The sequence below is a fragment of the Orussus abietinus genome, unplaced genomic scaffold (genome assembly GCF_000612105.2).
Source record: "Orussus abietinus isolate OABI.00-Male unplaced genomic scaffold, Oabi_2.0 scaffold249, whole genome shotgun sequence".
Taxonomy (NCBI): Eukaryota; Metazoa; Arthropoda; class Insecta; order Hymenoptera; family Orussidae; genus Orussus; species Orussus abietinus.
The window spans coordinates 31821-56151 of NW_019394417.1; the positions used below are offsets into that span (position 1 = coordinate 31821).

The 24331-nt window shown below is 39.4% G+C and overlaps 1 protein-coding gene across 1 annotated transcript in view; it reads left to right on the plus strand.

Annotated features, from left to right (window-relative positions):
* Nucleotides 1–201: 201 nt before the first annotated feature.
* LOC105695921 (serine/threonine-protein kinase Genghis Khan) overlaps nucleotides 202–24331 on the plus strand; it is a 111619-nt gene continuing 87489 nt past the window's right edge. Inside the window, exon 1 of the mRNA XM_023432243.1 lies at nucleotides 202–270. The gene's annotated coding sequence lies outside the window, so the exon portion shown is untranslated. The remainder of the gene's footprint in view (nucleotides 271–24331) is intronic.

Sequence of the window (24331 nt, forward strand, 5' to 3'; positions counted from 1 at the left end):
CCTCTCTTTATTGGCGTAACGAGCTGCGTGTGGGGCCTCTTGTTGCTCATCATCAAACTGTATTTGTGACAGCTGTTCTACCCATCAACTCTTCAAGAAAAACGTCAAACATCGTTATCATCAGATCCCGAAGCATCATCGTACATCGGCCGTCATCACCCTTAGCAGTAGCGCGTGTCCCTCACATCACCACATGTTGCTTATTAACTAGATTTGTTCCTGTCAACACGATCGTCAATCGCAATGCTGCCAGCATCTTATCGGCGCCGGGTAAATTATTCGAAGCAGGAAATTCGATTTTTTCACTTAGTTCGATGGTTAAAGTTTTAAGGTGAAGTGAAACCCTCCTTAAATCAGTCTATTGGAATTAGACACTATTTTTGAAGGGTATTGGATCGAACTATTTGAAACTTTAACACATGACACGTAAGCACTTAAGAATTATCATGACACTTACAAAATTTGGATTTTTGAAAACAATTTTTTTTTACTCAGTCTAGACTCAAACCATAATGACGTTAAGCTCGCATATTTCTATCAATATACAATTATTGAAGGTTCTAGTGTGACAAACGAAGCTATCAGGGCAATTTTACAACCATTTTGAACACTAGTAATCGAAAAACTCTCATTTGAACGGGATAAAGACAAAAAAGTATCTTATGCACTTCTACGTTAAAACGGAGGTAGCACGAGGTCTCGAAGAGAAAATTTAATTAGCACTGAAATCACAGATGGCGCAGGCTGACACGTCACAGTCAATTAGGGAGATTAAAACCATGAATCGGGGTAATTTTTAGAGTTTTACTTCGATTTATTTATAATTATTGTACGAAAACGACATGTGGAGTATGCCATTTAGTACAATACCCAATACAATTCGACAGAACTGTCGATATAAATATGAACGTCGATAACGGAGATATTTAAAAGAATTGTTTTCATCGATCTCAATCAAATTTCTCAACGTGTTTCACTTCACCTTAATATCGTTGCGCAGTCCTATGTTTCTTGCATTAAATTCACACTTAATGGCAATTATAATGATTAAAGGGTTGCATGAAGAGTGACCAAGACATATTAAACAAACTGAATTTAGAAAATTAATTGTTAAGGTATAATGGTTCAAATGGACAGCTGAATATGTTCCCCGAATGGACTGTGCATTACAAGAATGAATAACTAAAACCGTATGGTTCAAAGAAATAAGGTAATAGAAGGTGGAATACTTTCTAACAAAATCTTAGGACACAGGCAGCATTGATTTTTTATTTTACATAAAATTTATTTATACAAATAACATTATTGACAAATTAAAGCTGTGACCCTCGATAATATCAATTACTGATGAATAAGTAAATATTGAAATTATAAAAATTCGTTCAGTATTGAAAATTTAGTGAGGCAATTTTTTAAAAAGGAGAAGTCTATTGGATTTGTATCACTGAAACTACGTAGCAGGTCTTTCATTGTTGCGATGCCGCTAAATTACTTACTGCAGCTATTCGGTCACAGTCGACCTGAAGCTGAGCGAAATGCAGATGTAATGGAAAGAAGAGAGCCCTCCATATTTCTCCTGTTATTAGAGAAACTATACTTGTTTAGTCTGTGGACAAGTGTTTTCCCTATTGTTAGTCTTCTTATCCTCTTATCATTCGTATTGCTGCATTGCCCACGAAGTTGCTTCTCTGTGGGTAGAGAAAAAAAGAATAAATAGATTGGTTATTAAGGAAGGTGAATGACCAATGTAAAATACCCTGACGAGCGTTTCGGCATTGTAATATTTCAATGGCTGAAAATGATGCTTTGTTAATTGAGACGAGAATTATATTAGCAATATAATATTTTTTTGTTTCTTTCCTACTATAGATGATCAAATTGTCTGAACAAACCGTTTAAAAACTAAAAGATGAATGGCGAATTATTGATATTAGTTATGTGATTATTTTAGATAAAAAATACCTACGCTTCAATAAACAGCTCTAATGAGCTGTGCATTGTGGTACTTAATTCGACAAGCAATTATAGCTTATTATAAATTAATTAAAATCTCCATCAATACTTTTGAAAAAGTATTCTGCGCGATATTTAACCGTTTGACTGCTAAGCAATTTTTGCAAGAACGCACGAAAACTGCGGAGCAACAAAGAAACACTGAAACTCGCAGCGCAAAAGCGCTGCGTCGCGGTTTTCGAGACAAATGAACGCAGCGCTTTTGCGCCGCGTAGCAGTCAAACGGTTAAGATGGTTCACTTAAAACCAAATACGTGAATATACTGCCTACTATCTTAAGGCGCGTAGAAATATATTTCAAATGATGTTCTTTTAAATGGAACTGTGCATTCTTTAATGAATCCAATTGAAGTGGAAATCGTGACCAATTCAACTATGTATAAGAAACATTTGTTGTGCGAATTTTCAAAATGAATAGTGCTGTTAAATTATCGTTATTTATTCGGGTCTTTGGTTTTTATAAAAACAATGCAGTTAAGGTCTTCAGACTTCCGCGGTTATTGTTCCTTACGTATGAATTGGCTTCTGGGTGATAGCCGCGTGTGAATTTTTCGTCTTACCTACCTTTTAATTACGTTGCAAGGGGTATCATTAGAGTTAGGAGGCATTGGTGTAATTATGGCTCCAATAAAAGAAGTGCCTTTTATATAATCACGGAGTTGATGGCTGGCTTATCAGATTTCACCTGTAGTAGTGGGAAGTAGCGGCAAGTCCGTCAATTAGGTGTCCCATTTGAATTCGGTTGGCCGAACCTTATCGGGCGGATCCCCCCCCCCATTCCCCATTAAAGGTGAAACCTGATTAGCCAGCCGTCAGCTCCTCGATGATCTAGAAAGCCCTTTCTGCTATTGAAGGCACAATTACAACAGTGCTTCTTAGCCTTCATGATAACCGCTACAACGCAGGTCACATGTCGACAAGGCGGAAAATTCACACGCTTCTCAAGGCACGTATCCAAGGCAACTCGCATTACTTTCCAATTTAACAATAATTTTAGCCCAATTAAAGTTTTCCCAAATCTATCACTACTTTTGCTTTTTTCTTCTTCTTAAGGTGAAGTGAACGCCCCCCTCCCCAAATCAGTCGATTCGGATAAAACGCTTTTTCTAAGGGTATTGGACGAAACTGTTCGAAACATGATGCGTGACTTGTAAGCACCTAGGAATTATGTTGAAACTTTCAAAATTTGGATTTTTTAAAAAAAATGTTCAACTTAACCCAGACGAAAACCATAATGGCAACGAGCTCTCATTTCAATCGATATGCAATTATTGAAGGCTCTAATATGAGAAACGAAAGGGTCAGAACAATTGTATGACAATTTAGAACACTCTGGGAATCAAGAAACTCGTATTTGCACGGAATAAAGGCAAAAAAAGTGTCTTATGCGCTGCTATTCTAAAACAATGGTAATACGAGGTCTCGGAGTGAAAATTTAGTTGACACGGAAATCACAGATGGCGCAGGGGGTCACTCTGCAGTCAATTAGGGCTTCAAAAATCATGAATCTAGTGGATTTCTGGAGTTTTACTTCAATTTCTTTATAATTATTTCACGAAGACGATAGATGGAGTATGCCATTTAGTACAATACTCAATAAAATTCGACCCAGATGTCAATATAAAAACAAACGTCGGCAACGTAGGTATTTAGAAAAATCGTTTTTGCGAACGTCGATCAACTTCCTCGACATCACTTCACCTTAGGATCCTTTCGTTCTTATAGAACGGTAGGGCTTCCCCGTCTGTACCTCTGTGAAGTTATATCACAGATACAGGGGTGTCCTACAGCTGAACGTGTGCTTTGAAGCAAATAGGAATATCAAAGATCCTCCCATTTTATGGGAAGTTACAATGCAAATTGTTTAACATTGCCTTGCGAGAGATTAGTGTTTGAAAAACATAAGAGTTCCTGCAATGGCTGCGAACCCAAATTACTTTGGGTTAGTCCCTTTCATTTGGCAACGGGTTCTCACTCCGAATCCATTAAAACTACGTGCGTTACACATGCTTTTTTGCCACACAATAAATGTTTGAAATGCTGGCCTTCGGCATTGTTACGCTTTTGAAAATGTACAATCACAGATTACAGAGCTCTTTGAAAAGTATTCACGCATTTGCAGCATAAAGCCTTGGTATTGTGTTCCTCCGCGTTCTATAAAGTGGTAGATTGTACACAATACGTATCACGCTTCAGCCCTCCCCACAAAAAAATGTCCAGTGGAGTCTGATCTTGTAAATGAGCCGTGATATGCACCCACGACACTCAATTCAGTGATTTAGGATATTACCATTCAGTAAACGAATATGTCGAAGAAAATTTATAATCAAAATACGTGGGTTATAATTTCGTTGAATTAGGCTTGATTATTACTTTAACTGTATTAACCTTTTAATTACGGCGAAGTCGGCCGTGGAACTGTATCGTTTGTAAGAAATGCGCGGCCGCGGGAAGATAATATTTTCTATGAATATGATATTTATCTATTGCATTGAATGCATGCGAATAAAAGGGACCACTATAATGGTGCTTCATTAAAAAACGTCGGCTAGGCACCAAGCAATACAGTGGCATTTCGTAACTAAAGGGTTAATTAAAAAATACACGGTTCCGTTTTAAAAAAACATCGATGACTTTGATACGTCTGGAAAAAGTGACTTTGAAACAAGAGTCTTTCTTACATTAAATTAGGCCTAAAATACACTTCAAATTATATTTGAAGCATTTTTATTCATCTTCACGTACAATGTTAATGGGATGTATTCAAGTGTTTAGTTTTACGTAGGCCACCCAGTATATCTCACTTTGAACCATATGATTTTACTTAATCATTTCTATTAATGTCTGAATTCGATGAAGTATCTAATTGTTCTTCATGATTGTAGTACCCGTTCAAATAGTTGAAGTTTACAATAAATATTGTCGGTAATATTTTCAGGCGCGAGGAATTCCATTCGTTATTGGATAAGTGAAATGGGTTTTTATCCAGGGAAGTAATTGGTTTCAAAATGTGTCCCTCTGTAAACAAAGAAAAGGATTCATTTTTCAGTGAAGAGATTTAATGGTAACAGATACATATTGGCAATAATGACAAGGATATTGTGCGTTTTTAACTGCAGTTATGTGATAAGTAATAACCAATATGCAGTTAAGGAAAATGGAATTCAAAACGCGCGAAGACCGAATTTAAACGTTTATATAGTTTATGTAGTTATTTGGCCGGTATCCTGAGAAAGTTATATTAATTTATGATTAACTCATATGCAACTCCTTAGAGTACATGAAGGAAACATTTTAGTGGCGACAATAAAAATATTTTGTCGTAAGTTGAAAAATAGTACTGCGTATTGTTTTAACAACTCCGTTGCTCAGGGTGTGTTGTGTTTTAATTGATTGATAAAAACAGTTGTTGAATCTACCTTACATTGTAAGATTGACAAATACCAGTACTTTTAATTCATTCGTTAATCGCACTCTAGAAGCCGATATGTGGGTGTGGATTTCGTATTCTGCGTTAAGGTTGAATAACTAACCCTGTCTTTAAAAGAGGACTTCTGACTGAAGCGTAGAAACATTAGACGCATTATTTTATGAATGCTTAACAAATACATTTTATTTCAATCATTTCAGACCTTTTTATTCTAACAGAATGTAGTACAACTGTAGATTAAAGTGCCAAGGCAATAAATATAATTGTTACTTATTCTCCAATATGTACAATTCTTCGCACATTTTTTAATTGAATGCAATAAAATTGTAGGCAGAATTTATTACTATAATTTATTTTTATGAAGAAGAAAAGAAAAACATCTGCTAACCTTTTTCTTAGCTTCAGTAAGATGTCCAATTGATACATTCGCTGCTCTTCGTTTTCCGTTTACGTATTTACTTAAATATCCGTCACCGCATTACTCGTCAAGAAAAATGACATAAATGTCGTCTTTTATGAAAAAAATTACAGCAGTATTTTCAATAATTGGATAAAAATGTATTATATTCAAATTTATATACTAAATTTGCTCTGTACAAGCTTATTTAACTCTTCTTTGCTCACTGTCGCCATTAGTAATTTTGTTACTTTCATTCCATAAATCTTACTTAGCGAGATACTAAAAAACACAATTTCATACAGATATATATTTTGTAACATATTTGACGTATTTTCCTGGTTTTTCTTCTTTCTTCTATTTTCATCTTCTATTACATCTATTTTCAGGAATTTTTGTGAAAATAATATACAGGAACTAAAAGACCAACTATGAACGATATTATCTTTCGCATTGAATATGATCCTATATCGAAGTGCAGCGAATACGTACGTTTTAAATGTGTGTCAGTGGTCCAAATAAATCCGCCCAGTCCGTAACTTCAGAAACGCTTACTTTAACACTTGAATTAAATTGGTGTGATATTAATTACACACCTTACTTATACGGTAGACTGAATATTTGTATATTTAACACTGTCATAATCAGTTACTGTAATCTGACGCGATAATTTCTTTCAGGTTTAGAAACATAACGAATCCGTAAGTCGTTACCTTAGAGGACTTCGGTTTTCTAAATTGTAGTATAATTATTTATTTTTTAATCATAAAATATATGATACGTTGGAAAAGGGAAACGTTTTGTTGTTTCCTGGAAGGATAAAGTTTGTTATTTTGTATTAAATTGTTACAATAAGTGATGATATATGTAACTGTTCGTTTTATGTAAAGGGTTGATTAGATTAACAAAGAATATTTTTCAACTGTCTGCCTCCGATCTTTCGTTTTAATATATATAATCGAGCATACACAAACACATGCGCGCACGCGCGTAAATAAGAGACACGTGTATTTATGCTAGCTCAAATTGATTTTAAGTGGGTACAATCATCCCTCAAAAGGCTACAGCAGGGTAACCATATGATATGTTCCTTGAAAGGGGTTTGCCCATTCTTTGGATCAAATATTTCACTTAATGAGAACCTAACTTTTGCTAAGTTTCAGCCCCCTACCTCTGATCATTACAGTTTCAAGTATGGATTTTCACTGTCACATTTGGAACAATCCCGATCATTATAAAAGTAATCAACAGATCCCGGGGATTTCCCAAGTTTTTGCTTTCCAATAAACATAATTTCCTTTTTGTTTCAATTATTTCAATAAAATAACCAATATTGAAATACCACGGATTGGCTTAATTTCGCGTTTGTCACTCATTTTTCTTATCAATATTTGTTAGTAGATCCTATTTTCCTATAAACGATTTCATGAACTGTTAAAAAAATCAGCTGATGTTTCAGCTGTCAGCTTTGAAATGTTAATAATAAGGCTTTCAAACCCCCTCTAGATCATGATGATTACTTCCGGTGTTGCGTTGTAAATCAATTAAATTAATATTTATTAAAATATTTGTGTAGTAAAAATATGTAGTAAACAAAATGACACTGAAATACTGTCAATAATTTAATGTCGTAATGGGGTAGAAGTAATGATTTATGCTCCCACTTTTCAGGTTACAGGTTTTACTGCGGGGAGAATAGAAATCCGATGTCCAAATATTTGACATAATTATTATTTGTGACTGATAATCAAATGTCGGATGTGATCACTGAATGGACAAGTCTTAAGGTGATATGAAAGTGGCATCAAACATGTTTCGTTTATGAAACTTTTTTCCAAATTCGGTGTACCAAATCGTTTCAAACATTACAACGTGAACATGGAGACTATAAGGAAGATCCCGATGCCCATGAAATTTCATTTTTAATGAAAAATTTAAACAATTCAACTTTCATGGGCGTCAGGGCCTTCCTTATAGCCTCTATATTCACATTGAAAGGTTTAAAACGGTTAGATACACTCAGTTTGGAGATAAGTTTTATAAATGAGACCTCAGTGTCGCCACTTTCACATCACTTTAATTATTACAGGAAATTTATGCATTATAGGAAATTAGTAGTACATGACTTTTCGACTCTTTTTTCAACACGTATAGCGCTGTATAAACCGTGACTACGAGTTTTGTTACACCCTGTATAACCGATAGCTTAATCAGGCTCATGTAGCGCTAAAGTGGGTTCGCAGTGTTCAATTATTGATGCGGGTGTTTATAGAGTTTTACTGGAAATCATATGGAATTTTTTTAAGTGTCAATAGCACTTTGCTTCCATCTTGAAAATATTTTAATAGCAAGCTATTAAATTATTATTCACTAATAAATCATTATTCACTAATAAAACATACACTTAATTTGTAACGTTACACTGGCTTGCTCTGTAAACATCACCAATTATTGAACACTCAAACACACTTTAATATTATATGAGTCTGAATATGCCACTGAATGCACGATATTCTTGTCTGTCACTTTGATCATGGTATGTGGAAAAAGAATCAACAAATACATCAAGTTCTATAGCTGATACAAAAATTTCTGTACCAGTTGGATCGTTCAATTAAAAGTTATAAGCATGCTCAACGATGTCAACAGAAAATATATTTTTACATGTTTATTTTTATTGATAAATAAATATTACTCGCATACAAGCCTTGGACCGGTTCAATCTCATCCATGCATTTTACTCTACCAATTTAGTGAACGTTAGGAACTAACATTTTCATCAGAAGCTTCACCACTAGGTGCTGCTCCTGTGATATCAAATCTTTGGACTGAAATGTGAATGAAAATATCGAAAAATATATAAATAAATTGAAAAAGTTTACTAAGATAACTTAGTTAACAATTAATCATCCATTAATAATGACGAATCAGATTTTTAACGACTTACGAATTGTACATTCAAGTCAACACTGTATAACAATTCGATAAATAACCTTCTATCGAATATTTAGACAGAATTCTCTATTTTCCCCACTACGAAACGTCTTATCTGAATAATGACAGCTTAGTTCTTAACTTCTATCTTATTATGACATTAGAATACCGAGATATCACTATTTTTATTTTACAAAATATAATACATATTATTGTCCTTATCCTATTTCTGTACGTAACGCCAGGGGCAATCTCAAATCTACCACTTTATCAGTTTCAGACGTAACACCTTATTATTTGCATATCAGGATGCTTTATCAGCTGATTTTAAAACAACTAATGGAACCGTTTAGAAATGGAAAAAATAAACAAGAAGTTGACGCCATTAATCGCGAAAGAAATAACAAAACATCACGCCAGCCATCCCACTACTCCCGTCATCTGACAAAAAAAAAATGGCGATAGGGGTGCAAAGATGACGGTGGAACTGAAGTTAATCTCGTCGTATATCGAGTACTCCAAAATATTAACTAATAGTTTTGCGGTAATCGACTCAGGACGCTTGAAATTGATATGGATGTAATCCTTATCATTTCCTGATTCATAACCTTCCGTTAATTGTTTATTTTAATGATAATATGAAGAGATAAAGTGGGTACAGTAATCGCGGCTGTCAAGTCGCCGTATTCGGCTGTCCTATGCCTACACCGCAGTTGGCGGAGGTGAATAATCCATCGACCGCGCGGCTGTACAATATCGGCCATTGATGACTTCACTGCAGATATTGTGCCTCCAAAATATGACGGGAAATTATTATCATTCATGTCCGCCACAATATTGTCGATTTTACCTGGTACTTGGCGGGAACTCGACCGAGTCTTTCATTTTCAAATATCTTTTACATGCGTATCATTACAATCAATAGAAATAAATTACACAAAGAAGTAGCCATACAAGTGTATAATTGACAATGTTTTTACTCACCTTGATTGTAAATTCGAATTAAAAAAGAGAGAATATTTCAAAATTTGTCTATTTTGTAACTATTCTAGGTACCACCACCAATATTTTTTCAAAGCGTCATTTTCCATTACTTAATTCGCCAAAACTTTTAGGAAATTTTTGGGCTGATGGAATATGATATAAAAAAATTACAAAACGATTTCATTAATCGATACTTTTACATGTAAATGAGAAATGGAACTATTAAAAGCAGTGTTAACAATTATTCAATTCACCTCACACCACCCAAATTTTTTATAACACAATCTACTTTACAACTCATGATTGTAATTAGTTTTTACGATGCCACGTTTACGCAAAAAAAAATATTGTATGTAACATACTGGCGTGTAATATTGTTGTTGAAACTATTACAACAATTATTGTACATGTACTTTTTTTCCTTTTTAGCCATTGTGGCTGCAGCGGTAACTGCGAAATTCTTGTAAATAAAGAGTAATTATATTTGCATCTTTCGATGTTACATATACAAACATGGAATGTATGAATTACACGTGTACAGACACCTATAAAACTGATCATTGCTGCTGCAAAATTTACAAGCAAGAAAGTGTTCTTCAATGAAGGTTGAAAACAATAATATATACAGGAGCACGCTGCTTGACTAATAAAAAAATTATTTCGTGAAACATAAACATCGAGTGTTGCGACGGTGATGATCCGTTCACGACTGCATTCCGAAGTTGTCATCGACGTTAATAAATGGACGCTTCTGAGACTAAAAATGCCGAATTTGGATTACGTAGCAGAATTGCTTCTCCGATCCTTAACCTGTTAACCGTGTTTGACGAGTATACTCGTCATGAAAACACACGTTTCAAATAGGTCGACACGGTTAACAGGTTAAGGCGCCAGCCGAGTTTCATTTCTCGATACGATCTATCATTTCTCCTCGCCCGACTAGCAAATCTGACAAAAGATTCGGAGAGAGAATATCTTCTGGCTACGAAGATTCTGAAAGTGGCAATTTAAAGATAGTAAAAACCAAAGTGAACAAAATCAAGCTTTAATGTAAGCCAAACAGTTCCATATCAACTGGTAAAAAGGTAGCGAAATCTTGCTCGCTAACGCGAAGCTCTCTTGCCTGAGAGTCCTTGATATCCACCTTCATGAAGTAGCGCATTTAAATCTATCTATGCAAAGACGCCTAACAGCCTGAAACGGTAGCTGAAATAAGCTCCGCGACTCGCCGACTCGCTGGGCCTAAATATCGTAGTCGCGTTTCTTCCCTCAAACGGCAGGTTCCGTTCGTCTTCTTGTGGTGGTCACCAAGGTCACCAGCTTCCAGTGCCTCCGTAGATCACTGGCACAAGCGCAAGCAGCACTTCAGTACTCACGCCAGCACGAAACGGTCGCGACACTAGTCGTAAAAGACAAATCGGGATCAGTACACAGAACTCCATGTTTACGTCAATACTCAAATATTTTGGTACGTGGATAAAGATTCCCGCAAACAGACTCGACGCAAATAAGGGGTTGAAACGAAACGGCTCCTAATCGGAGCCCTCCCCCCACCTTCTCCGTTACCGCACCGAGCTTCTTCCGGACCTCGCGGTGATACGGAGTCCCGCAGAAGTCCCGAAGAGGGACCTCGGATATACGTTGCGGCTGATCGATACTTACGTCTATGGATCGACTGCTATCCGCTTAACGGAGCAGCGGTGTCAGGGCGGGTCCCTCATCCACCCTGTTCCCACGATTCCATTCCACGCTCCGGGTACTCCTATTTATCTGTGACATCCCGGTCTCGTGGACGCCCTGAGGTCGGTCCAATCGACTCCGCGCGCTCTTAACACTAGAACTACCAAGCCCAGTCAAATTAACTGATTTGAGATGACTCACCACAGCTAAAAAACCATCCGCCGGTAGTTCGAGTGTTAAGGATTCGGAAGTTCCATGCACGCCAGTCTACGGTTACCTGAGTTCTGTTCAATACGGTATTTCCACCTCGCGAGGGAACCTTCCTCAAGTAAAAGAACTGATGTTCCCTGACCTCTCCCTCACCTCGGAAGTCACTAACCGGAAGGGTTGGAACATGAAGGAATTTCCTCTTTGGAACATGAAGGAATTTCCATAATTAGTAATGTGACGAGTCGAATACTTTACCAACTCGTTACTCGAATTCGAAAATATTGCGAACTCGTGTTTGGACTTGAGCCGACAAAAGTATACACTCTTTACCTTCATAATTAAAATTTTCGTAAATAATCGTTGTTGCCTGGGCCAAGTAGTAATGCCGAGATTAAAAGGCATGCGATCTCAGTTGAGAAAGGACGGTGTTGTATCGTTGAAAACTTGACAATTTATTTAACGATATGATCTGAGGTTCAGTTGATACAAATGAAGTCCGATGCGTAAAAAGTGCAGTGTTCTGTGAAGCGAGCAGAAAGTCTACCAAGTCCGGTACAATGTTGCTCGCGAAGCGAGTGGAGTTAGTCCGCTGGACATTGTTGAAGATCTGATGATCGGTAGCTCGTGCGAAAGAAGGGAGACCTCCAACGGCGTCTTCGAGGGTGGAGATAAAAGTTTAAGGACCGCGGATTGGTTTGTTAGAAGCGGAAGTGTTGTTGCAAAAGGAGGTGATTGGACGAATAATAAGGGAAAGTGAAGGTTCCGCATTTGCCAGAATAAAGGTGGGGATGTTAATGAACAAATCGAAGAATGGACAGTTCTAAGAAATGTAGCAAAGCAATGGCGTTAATAAGTAATAAACCTAAAGCGTGAGGAAATTCAATAGTTAAAGATTATGTTGTAAAGCAATCGGCATGCACAGAAAATAACTGCAAAGAATGCAGTTTACAAGGAAATTGCTAAAAGAGTCAGTCCCTAGGAAAAGGTAAAGAACGGTCTGCGAAGGGTCGCGAAAAGTGATAAAGACCGCATCCCTCGCTGCAGGTGGTTTTCGGCCGTCCCTGGATAATCCGAAATGGGTGCGGGGGCCCGCGGTACTTCTAGGTGAGATCGCCTTAATGGCGGGACTAATGGCGAGCCTTAATGTGGGACTAACGGATGGCAAATTAAATAAAGGTCTCGATCCGAAAGAATACGTCGATCGAACGGTAAACGCGTAGAAAGTCCTCATCCGGTATATAAATTGGAAAGACTAATTACGGTCCTAGGTACTGAAAATGATCGCAATGTTTTGGTCATGATCGAATGATTCAACAGACGGTGTTTCTGATTCTATTTAATTAATAAAAGAATTTTCTCAACTGGCGCGGCCGGGTTCGTAGCCATCAGAACTCATTAATTTCTTTATTATTAAATTGGACGCCAACTGGGTTTTATAAAACCAGTAAAGTCTGTCATTTTGACAGCGAACGGCTAGCGGGAATAGAAAGTGGATGAGTTGGAGGACCCAAGAATAGGACAAAAAGAAAATGCGAAGCAAAATATTTAGATTAAGTGAAAGATACAATATATTTTCTAGAAAAACTCTAAACTTACAGTTCGATGATTCTAAGGCGATCGGGCACGTCGAGGGCTGACGTCTTAACTTAGAAAAGTTAGGACGACAAAATGAAAACTGGTCTTTCGCAACACGCGTCTTCCGATCCACGCAAGAATTCGGCGATGTTACCACAGCGTTGTCGAGTGGAAGGGAAATACTAGGGTGCTAGCTCTCCGTTGCTAGACGGCCTAGGTTGTCCTATTTCGGTGATTTTGCGTTCTTGTCTTGCCTTGCTCGGACGTGTGTGTGCGTATATTTAAAAATTAGCCGTAATATACTGTAAAATAAGTAAGCAACAAGGTACAAATAGAATAGCTCTTTATTTCGGGAGACGTTACACGGGAACCGTCCTAAGACCCTCAGGTGGATTTATTGTTAACCTTAACACTAAACGTACCACCGGCCGATCAAATGACCGTTGTTAAATGGTATTGGTACTGGGGTTATAAGTTGTCGATACGTTTAGAGTTAAAATCTATTTTCCAAGCACATTGTCTTTCGCTCGTTGTAACAATATTCCTGATGATTCATGACGAGATGTTTCGGTCGAGGGTTATAAAACAAATTAGATATGCTGTTGACAGAGTACTAACAATAATGATACAACAAAGTCGAAAAGGCTCACCTGAAAATTACAAGAAACTCCCGAGGAGCCCAATCGAGCGCTGCTATTGGGTAGAGAATACTCTTCTGTTACACAGTTAATTATCCATGAATCAAACGAATCCCAATATGTAATAAGAATGCCTTGAGTGGTTGAAGCTGCGTATGTGCAATGAAGATTAAAATTCTTAAAGAAAAATGAATATTTCTTTGGATCAAATCTTGGCAATAACATAGTTTTCAACTTTGAATTCAATGTAAAATTCTGCAATATAGTTGTACAATAAAGTCGAATGTCTAAATGATAAAAAAGTTGTTCGATGATGTCTGTCTATAGCCGTATTCAAACTTAAGTTGGATGGACACCAACAAATGTTTATGAAAAATCCATACACCAGTCTCTTGTTTAGTAAGTTCGGATACCCGTACAGACAACTAGTATCTGTCAACTTTTTTACCATTTAGACGTTCGCAATTCCACAATGAAGTTCGAAGTTGGGAACCATTTTATTGCCCAACATTCAATCCAAAAAAATATTCACGATCCTTTAAGAATTTGTCAATTCGCGATGGTTAGCAAAACTGCATGGAAGTGCTGTAGTTGGCAAATATCAATGGTATTTAAGTTTACCAACATATTGGCGCATTTAGAAGTTTTGAGTGTTTATGCTTTTGCATTTTCAAACATCGTGTATCTTAGGATTTTATCAGTTGCCGTAGTGACAATATAGTAAGTAGTATTTTATATTTTCTACGTTTTGACTTATTATAAAGCATAATTTAAGTAATTTAATAAATTAGAAACGTCTGCATATGTTTGCGTCCAATTATAGAAGGATTGATCCAGTTACCTCCAAAAATAATGGGGTAAATGGGCCACTTGTATGTGGTATCTGGGCTTAGTCCAGATACTCCGCTAAAGGTCCAAATACCTCCAATAATTATTTCTCAAAATAGCTCCATTTTTTTACGCTTTACGTCGATATAATAATTCCTAAAAAAAAACGTAGACTTTGTGGAAAAATTCCTTAAGCGACACGGTCAGATTTTGAAATTTATGGATACAAACGAAGAACCGTTCATATCAGATTACGACTTAGTTTATCGAGACCAACTACGAGCAGCTCGGCTTGATAAAATAGGTTTGAGCACAAATCTCATGGACCTGAAAATATATATATATTTTTTCATTTCGTAAAAAGTACGACTGCTAGTCTCTATTATTTGTGTTACTTTTCATATGTTTTATGTATTTAATTTTTTCATGAAACACCATTAAAACAATGTTTCTCTTTATCGTTTGTATTATTTGTCCTATTTTCTAACTGTAATAAGTACCTTAACACTGCTTGTAACGCTAAAGATGCTCATGGTGAACGCTTAACCAATAATAATTTATGTTCCTTCGTATAAATTGAATGAGTTATCCTGATTAAGAAAAAAAAAAGAACATAATGGAAGAATAGGTAGGTCTGGCCCACTTACTCCAAACGACGGGTAACTTCCCACCCACTTCGGAAGAAGAATTAACCAAATTTGTTATTTATAATGAAGAAGCAGTGGCTGTCTGTAATGCATTCCGCCATTAAGAGCATCAACAAAAACTTAATTACAAAAATGTAACATTCGATCAAATAGGTCATATGGGTTTTGGGCAATTCGAAAGTCAACGCCATAATTGTAACGTATAAAGTTATGGCCCAGTTGCCCCGACCCACCTTACTGAGATTCGTTTGATTCATGGGTGATTTACTGTGAGTGTATGCCATTCAATACAGGCATTACTTGCCCCTGGCAACAGCGATTAATCACAAGAAATTTAATTCTGAAACAAAAGTGTCTGTGCCTTTTCCCTTCATTTTTAATTAGCTATATTCGTAACTAGGCACCGTAACAGATCATAATTACTATATTGCTGTAGAGTCGACCATATTATCGGAAGTTTAAAAGACGTGAAGTTAAAATAAATAATTTTTAACATTATTTATAATCATTTTATTTCTCAACTCCATGTAAAAGTATTAAATGATGAGCGCTCATAGCGTCAGGATACGGACGACCCAGCATGCAGAAGTAATGTGTCCGCGGCGTGGCAACAACAGTTCCATGTTGCCCGAAAAGAAAGGGATCCTCGCAATTCTTACACGGCGCTGCGACAATGGTATCAATGAGATTTAGTATGCTTGTACAGGCCCCAACCACTGCAGGCGAGCCCTAGATATCACTCTAGCAAGCATTTCTGTTATAGAGAGTCTGAACGCGCACCGTATCGTCTCGCGGGCACACATCACTGGATAATTAATTACTGTTACATAAGTCAACAAAAATGCTGTTGAAATTTATTTTAGGTGACCCGCTTGCAAGTCTCCCGACTTGTTTCTCCTCATTTTTTGTCCCCAGTCACCTGCTATATATTCCTAGCATACACAACACGCATAACCTTACAATTTCTGATAAACAGGGTGTACCAGAATTCGTAGTCATGGTTTATATAGCGCTATACTTGTTGAACAAGGAATTGAAAATTCCTGTACTATTTTTTTCCTACAGTGCATAAATTTCCTGTAATACCTAAGTGAAACTTGGCCAATCAATCACGTTTCCGAACAGTAGGCATAGCGGAGAAGACGCCGGTAGGGCTGCCTGTGGCGTAGCAGTCCTCTCCGCTATGCCTACCGTTCGGAAACGCGATTGATTGGTTTTGCTTCAATTAGTTACTGCAACAAATTTATACACTGTAGAAAAAAATAGTACGGGACTTTTCGACTCTTTTTTCAATAAGGATAGCGAGTTCAGTTACATCCTCTAGAGAAATGCCTCATCAGTGGAACTCTTTAATCCCCTCCGCTTCCATCCTGTACAAGAAGGAGTAGTGTTCGGTCCGCCGAACTCCTTCGAGTTTGGCTCCGTCGGTGGTTAACTCCCATTCGGTTGAGGCGAGGAAGGACCCTTCCCACCTTCCTTTAAATGAAATCAATGAAATTCTGAGCACTGCTTATTGCACCGCATCCTTTTAAAGGACGATACCCAGAGCGGGGCTAAAACTCTAAAAGAACCGCAGGACAAAAGCTTGGTCCAGAACAGTCATGATTCAATTTGGATGGACAGACTGTTTGCGAAACAGTTTTACGCGGACTATAATAGGAGTAGTACATAAGTCACGGTAGCAATAGTAAAGCCGATTAACGTAAAATAATTATTTCTTGTAGTCCTATGGAAGAGGAAACCACATCGGCGGCGTTAAACGACCATCGGCGGAATAAAACTCCTTTTTACTTGTTACCGCAGTCTTCTCATTTCCACCCAAGTATTAGCCGCAAAGACTATCCCTCCAAGTGGCTACCATCTCGCAAAGTGACTCGAACGTAAGCAGCCGCGCACGGGGCGCCACCTAACCCAAAATGATGGCGATGTACCGTTACAAATAAATCGACCGTTATAGTTCTACAGAAATGGCTATATAAATTGAGGTTTAAGGTAATATGAAAGGGTCATTTTATATATCAAAATGTCAAAATGTTTATAAAACTTTTCTCCAAACTGGTTGCACCGAATCATTTGAAACATTAACACGTGATTATGGAAGCCTTAAAGAAGAACGCGGTGCTCGTGTAAGTTCATTTTTCCACGAACATTTTTTTTTTTTATTTAGCCTAGACTACAACCATAATCATATATTTCTTTTTGTTGTGAACGTGTTAAAGTGCGTGCGTGAGTGCGAACGAGTGGAATGACCCTTTCATATCACCATTATGTATGTAACGAAAGCGTGGTTTACACGTGTTTTCGTGACTGTCTTCGGTACTTAAAGCTGGCCTCCTGCGACCGAGGATGTAAAGAAACGGGGAGGGTGAGCATAACAAATAAGCTTCAGAACGTCCTAGAACGGAAAAGTGCTCATATTTGTACTCCGCAAACAGACGCGTAATCCATGCTTTTATTACATAAAGTATCGTATATACCATGGAGACAAGGGTCTTTTATAATCCGCGTACTTGCGATATTCGTCTTCGGTTCATATTGCAAGATCACAACGGGCGTTCAAAGACCCACTTCTTAGTTTGTACGCCTCCTTGGTACACAACATATTATTTAGCCATGTTCCACCAAACTGAAAACTTCTTAAAAAAATCTAGTGATTTAAGTCATTACTTATGGAAGATGACTTGAAAAAATATTGGTGGGAGTATCTCAGTTAATTATAGAATAAGTAAACAAAGGTTTAAATATTCTTCATTTTTTAATTCGAATTTAGAACCACACGAGTAAAAATATTTTCAATTATGCAGTTCTATGGCTATTTCATTGTGTAATTTATTTGTATCGATTGTAGCGATAGCAGTGAAAAAAAAGAAAACTGCAAATCGCATTGATTACTTTTGTTATGATGACGATACGTATGAACATGAGGACCATTACCAGTAAGAGGGTGCTCTTTGGTGCTCGTCCTTTGCAGGTTCATGGGTCGCGTGGGAGGTGGAGGGTACTTTTCAAAGCCACTGCAGGTCAATCGCTGGCCCCAGAAATGGGGATGCTGAAACAGCTTTCTACAATATCGATATGTAATTTATATTGACAGTTATGTCATATTACATTGAGTATTGTGAGGAACGGCATACTCCATGTGTTGTTTCAGTATATTTATAAAGAGATCATAGTGAAGTACATGAAATCCACTGGGTTCAAGACTTTTGGTACTTTGAAGGACTGCAATTGTGGATATTGACACGGATTATGTTCATAAATACCACGCCGATAAGATTGTACGAGAACCTTGAATTTTTATTCCAAATCACAGTTACTATATAATATTAACACGTACATCGATGGTTCTGATTCGACTATGCATTACGTGACTCGGTAGCGCTCAAGGGATTGTCGAGGGGTTCGTGTACCGATGTCGTGAACCGCACGGTCCGAGAACGGCGAATCGGAAGAGATTTTCCGTGCCGCGGCTAACTTTCCGCTCAAGATAGAGGGTCTGGGTCCAATAAATCGGGACGGGCTCGACATAACAAGTCGAAAAAAAAGATAGACGACTTACTTCGGGTTAAAGTAAAGATCCCTTGAATGGTCCGTCGAGGTGCGACGAAAACTCGTGGTCAACGGTATACCCACTCGCGGGAAGCAATGCCGGTCACTCGCGTCTGGTGTCGCGATTAGGTATCGAACTTTGAGAACATTATCCCGAGCGGGCAGGGACGATGAATACTGGACGACGGTTGGCTCTCTCCGCGTCCCTCTCCACCCCAGTTTTAAAGAACTCGGACCTTACTTGAAGAGAAGAGGTCCGAGGGGACGCAGGGAATGCCAACGGTCAGCACTGCTGGCCCTCGAAACGTAAACAGAGAAATGTTCGACACTGATCGAGACGTTTTTTGCACGGATCTGAATATTCTCGTCACTATATATATTGCAACGGGGTTCACCTCCCCGACTGTCAAATCGTCCTACGCCCGGCATCCATTACGGACAAGGGGTCGAGCCCGGTATTCGGCCCTTCCGACAAGTCCGATTTATTTTTCGGTGCGCCAGGTTCGCGAGAGCACACCTCGGACTGTCGGGACCCGGTAGCGTGGAGCACGACGACCCAGCCTGCTGATCCGGGGCCGCCGGAGCGTAGCCGACCGCCCACTCAGCCCCGCGAGAACCTGGGGCCCTTCGCTGCACGGCAGAGTTGGGGGGTTCGACGCGGTACGCGCCGGGTGCGAAGGTGTCCCTTCGGGACCCGCTGGTCAAATTGGGAGTAAAAATAAGAAACGACAACCGGCGCTATGGCGATAAGGTATCCCGACGGGATGGAATTTATTCCGGGCCGATTTACAAAGTTCGCGCCGCGATAACAAAAATAAAATTCACTATTGAAAAAAGGCACGCCCAGCGAACGGGATGAACGCTTGACGGGACACAATAAGTCGCGCAAACGAACAATGAGTCGCGGTGAAAGAGGTATCCCCCTCGGTAGGGGGACCTATGATGGACCTATACAACGCCCAGTCCGGAAGACTTTTTGGACCCCCTCGGTGCCTCGATAAAGGCCCGGCGCCCGGAAGTTGCGCAATCGAAATGACGCCGGCTCGCGGTCGGCACCGCTATCCTCGCCCACCGCGACCTGCGCGCATGCAGCCACGGAATTTCCCGATTACTTTGCGAGATCGGGGTTCGGTAGAAAAGGCGGACGAGGGTCTCTTCCGAACAAGCTACGAAATTTCATTCGGTACGCGGCCTACGGAATTGGACCTAGGCCCACGCGGACCGGAAGGTGCCTCTCGGCGCAAATAATGTCGGTCCAACGCCGGACCACCACGTGGTCACCGTACTGGCCGAGCTTACGGGAACACGGGAGACCGGCACCCTCCGAATGGCGTCGGAACTTTCCACGCTCGGGAAGGCGTTTTAATTTTAGACAAATGGGAGGTGCACGGACGCCGACACGTCCAGGCCCGGCCGCGATGCAAGGGCGAAAATCGCGGGAACAGTGGCGGAGAGCCCTAAGTTACACGCGTCGGAATTACAATTGTCACTGAAAGTAGCACGTTTAAATTTTACGCTGGTAACGGGCTACTAGTAATCGGTAACTGGCGATTGGCTCACGACGAAATATAAACGTGACGGGAAGGACGCGACTTAGGAGGCCTCCTGGGCAAATTCAGGCTCACCGATCGTACTTCGGTACGGGACGAGACCTCTCTCCTCGGGACGGCGACGCAGCTGGCTCCCTAACTCAGGCGGCAACACTCCTCTCGGAACGGAACGGTGCCTCTCGATGCGGCACTCGCCAGTACGGCGCTTGTCGGTACGGGGCGAGGCCTCTTGATACGGGACGGTCCTCCTCGGTTAAGCGTTGCTGATTAGGGAAGGCCCTTACGATATGCGAGTCCCCTTGGCAATGCCGGTTCCGTCGGGCGAACTTCCGCTCCCGCCTCGATGTCCTCTTAGCGAGTCCCGCCGAACCTAGGATCGGGAGTCGACCTGCCCTCTTGCCTCGCCGAAGTGCATTACTAGGCCGAATAATTAGGTCGGCCGCCGGCCAAGGGCAGCAGGCTCTCCAAATTTCGAGATGCCTCGCGTGTCTCCTTGGGACCTTTATACGCCGGCGCTCGCGTGCCGACACGTGGCACCTCCTTATATGCTTCCTCGTCACCAATTTCCTTATTAATTTCTAATAAAAAACACTTAACCTAGTGATTGCCAAGGGGACCCATCCGTACTCCGGCTTTAAAGTCGCCCTTGTAACCTGTGGGAATTTCACCACGTCACCATATATATATGGTCGGTCCATATTAGAACCGATATATATATGGTGTGGTCATGTATGGGTGGTGTTATATATATATGAATATACGAATATTCGTATGATACAGTAATGCTACCATCATCAAGGCTAAGAAACTGATGTGGCTGAACTAAATTCAATTTGGCGGGAATAACAAACCATTTTAACCCCTTAACGCACAGATTTTTCGAAAAATACCGGTCAAAAAAATCAATTTTTTCATGTAAAAAAAAACACTGGAACATTGTCTTGGCAAAAAAATAAAATTCTCGAATATATTCGAGTGTGAAAAATTATAGTAGCATAAAATACAACGCCGCTCGAATTATCTCGAGTGTGCACAATTTGGCCTGTTTAACGCGGTCGAATTAACTCTAGCGCACAAGTTAAGGGGTTAAACTTCTGTGTACTCAAAGTCCTGATCTCAGGTTCGAGTCCTTATTATACTATCAGTCTGACAAAAATGTTTGTAACTTCGAAGTTTAAAATTTTCATTTTATAACAATTTGAATAGCCGAAATAACAGTTGTATGATGTCACATTCTAAACTTCCTAGTCTGCAACGTGGTGAACTCGATGCCCCCTCACGTTGTGAAAAGTCTTCCTCTCTCTCCGTCTCTCTCCCCCTCTCTCCCTCCTCCTCTCCCTCCCTCTTTTCCTCTCTCTTTCTCTCCCTCTTCCTATTTTTCTTCCTTTTGGGATCTTACATTCGATAACCTAAGAGGCATTTGGGGGAAACCCATGCGAGAAAATTAGTAATAACTCGATAAAGGTAAGCAATATGAATATGAAGGTTGCCCGGTGAGGCCGAAACGGGTGGTGCCGAGGCTTAACCTCAAAGGACACTTAGCGGAATCGATTCGATAGCAGGAAAAATGGCGATGGATCGCTAGCCACACATTTGATCTTTCGGCTGTCACCGGTAACCCATTGCGACCCATGAACCTCGGGGGCGCCGACTGACAGGAGAGGTTAGGGCTTCTAGGGTGAACACGTCGGTACCTGAAAGTCGGTTGACGGCCGGTAAAAAGAGACCAGACTTTATGCATTCGAGATGCGGTGACGTTATCGGCCGATAAGGTCCGCGCAGGAGATCTGACCAATCGAGGCAAGTCGCCCAATCCGTCCGATTGGGTCATGGATCCTTGGATGGCCTAGATCCGACATAGTCGGTTCGACGCGCTTTCCACGGGCCATGGGCCGAGAGCTCATTAAGTCGTGGAGAGGGTCGGTGTCGTGCCCGACTCGCACGTAACACCAGGTAGTAAAAACATGGTGCCAGATTCGGTCCCCATAATGTTTCTTAGGTTAATACGTGTGAAACCTCAGCAGGAAGGAAGGGAGGGAGGGAGAGATGTCACACCGCTAATCTCTAATCATTGTTTCACTGTCCCACTCAGCTGACGTAACATCTAATAACGTTGGAGACAGGAGTTCAGATTTGGTCTGGAAAGATTACGTTCATATATGCGAAACGATGAAATAGGCGCTTAACACTTCCATTTTTGAACAACTTCTATGCTAACCGAAGGTATCACGAGATCTCAGAGTGGAAATGTAGTTAACACTAAAATCACAGATGGTGCAAGGTAGCACTCTGCAGTGAATTAGGGCACCAAAAACTATGAACTCAGGAGATTTCTGAAATTTCACTTCTATTTCTTCATAATTATTGTACGGCAACGACATATGAAGTATGCCATTTAATACAATACTGAATATAATTCGACACAGCTGTCGATATAATAGGAACATCGGCCACGTAGGTATTTAGAAGAATCTTTTTTACCGACGTGGATCAAATTTTTCGACGTGTTTTACTTCACCTTAAGGTGATATGAAAGTGTGATATATATGTACCAAAAAGTCAAAATATTTATAAATCTTTTCTCCAGACTGGGTTTACCAAATTATCTGAAACTTTAACAAGTGATTATGGAGGTTCCAAGAAAGAACGCACTGCCGGTGAAATTCCATGTTTCAAAGAAAAAATATCTTTTCTTGGTTCTTGTCCGAGATAAATACAACATTTTTTTCAAAAAATGAAATTGCACAAGCAGCGCGTTCTTCCTTAGAGCCTCCATAATCACTTGTTAAAGTTTCAGATAATTCGGTGTACTCAATTTGGAGAAAAGTCATGTAAATATTTTGACTTTTTGGTATTTATATATGACACTTTTATATCACCTTAAGGTGAAATAAAACACTTTGAGAAATTTAATTCACGTCGGTAAAAAAGATTCTTCTAAATACCTACGTTGCCGACGTTCCTATTATATCGATAGCTGTGTCCAATTATATTTAGTATTATATTAAATGGCAGACTTCATATGTCGTTGCCATACAATAATTATGAAGAAATCGAAGTGAAATTTCAGAAATCTCCTGAGTGCATGGTTTTTGATGCTCTAATTGACCGCAGAGTGCTACCTTGCACCATCTGTGATTTTAGTGTTAGCTACATTTCCTCTCTGAGATCTCGTGATACCTTCGGCTAACATAGAAGCGCATAAGACACTTTAACTGCCTTTATTCCGTTCAAATGTGGGTTTCGCGATTACTAGAGTGTTCTAAATCGTTATACAATTGTCCTGTCACTTTTGTTTTTCATATTAGAGCCTTCAATAATTGTATGTCGATCGAAATATGAGAGCCTGCAGAATTAGAAATTTAATATTGAATTGTATATTAATAGCCGTCTGTAAAGAAAAAATGCAGTCGAATGTTGCAAATACGTGCTTATTTTTCCTTATTATTGCAAGATAGAGTACTTTATCCTGTTTTCGTTTAGGTCGATCTCCTTCAGTCCTAACACATATTGAACTCTCAGTTCAAAGAATAATTGTAAAAAATAACAAGTTGTTCCATTCTGTACACACCAAATAAACATCTAACTCGTCCGATTCTTCCAACACTTAGGTCGATTCGGCTATATTTAGCAATTTTTTATGAGATCTGGCAAGTTATCACATGATATGGTGTCGTGCAGAGTTAACTGTCAGTGCGTCTGCGCGTCGTCCATGCCAAATTTAAGTTCAACTACTTTCATTTCTTAGCGTAGGTGGCGGTAAAAATATTGTAAAAGACATTTCGCATTAGAGTATCAGCCCGCTGGTACTTAGGGAAAAAGTACGAAAGTGTAGGCGAAAACTGAGGTAATCCAATAAATGGAATTCGACTCTATTACCTAGAATGTCGGCTCAA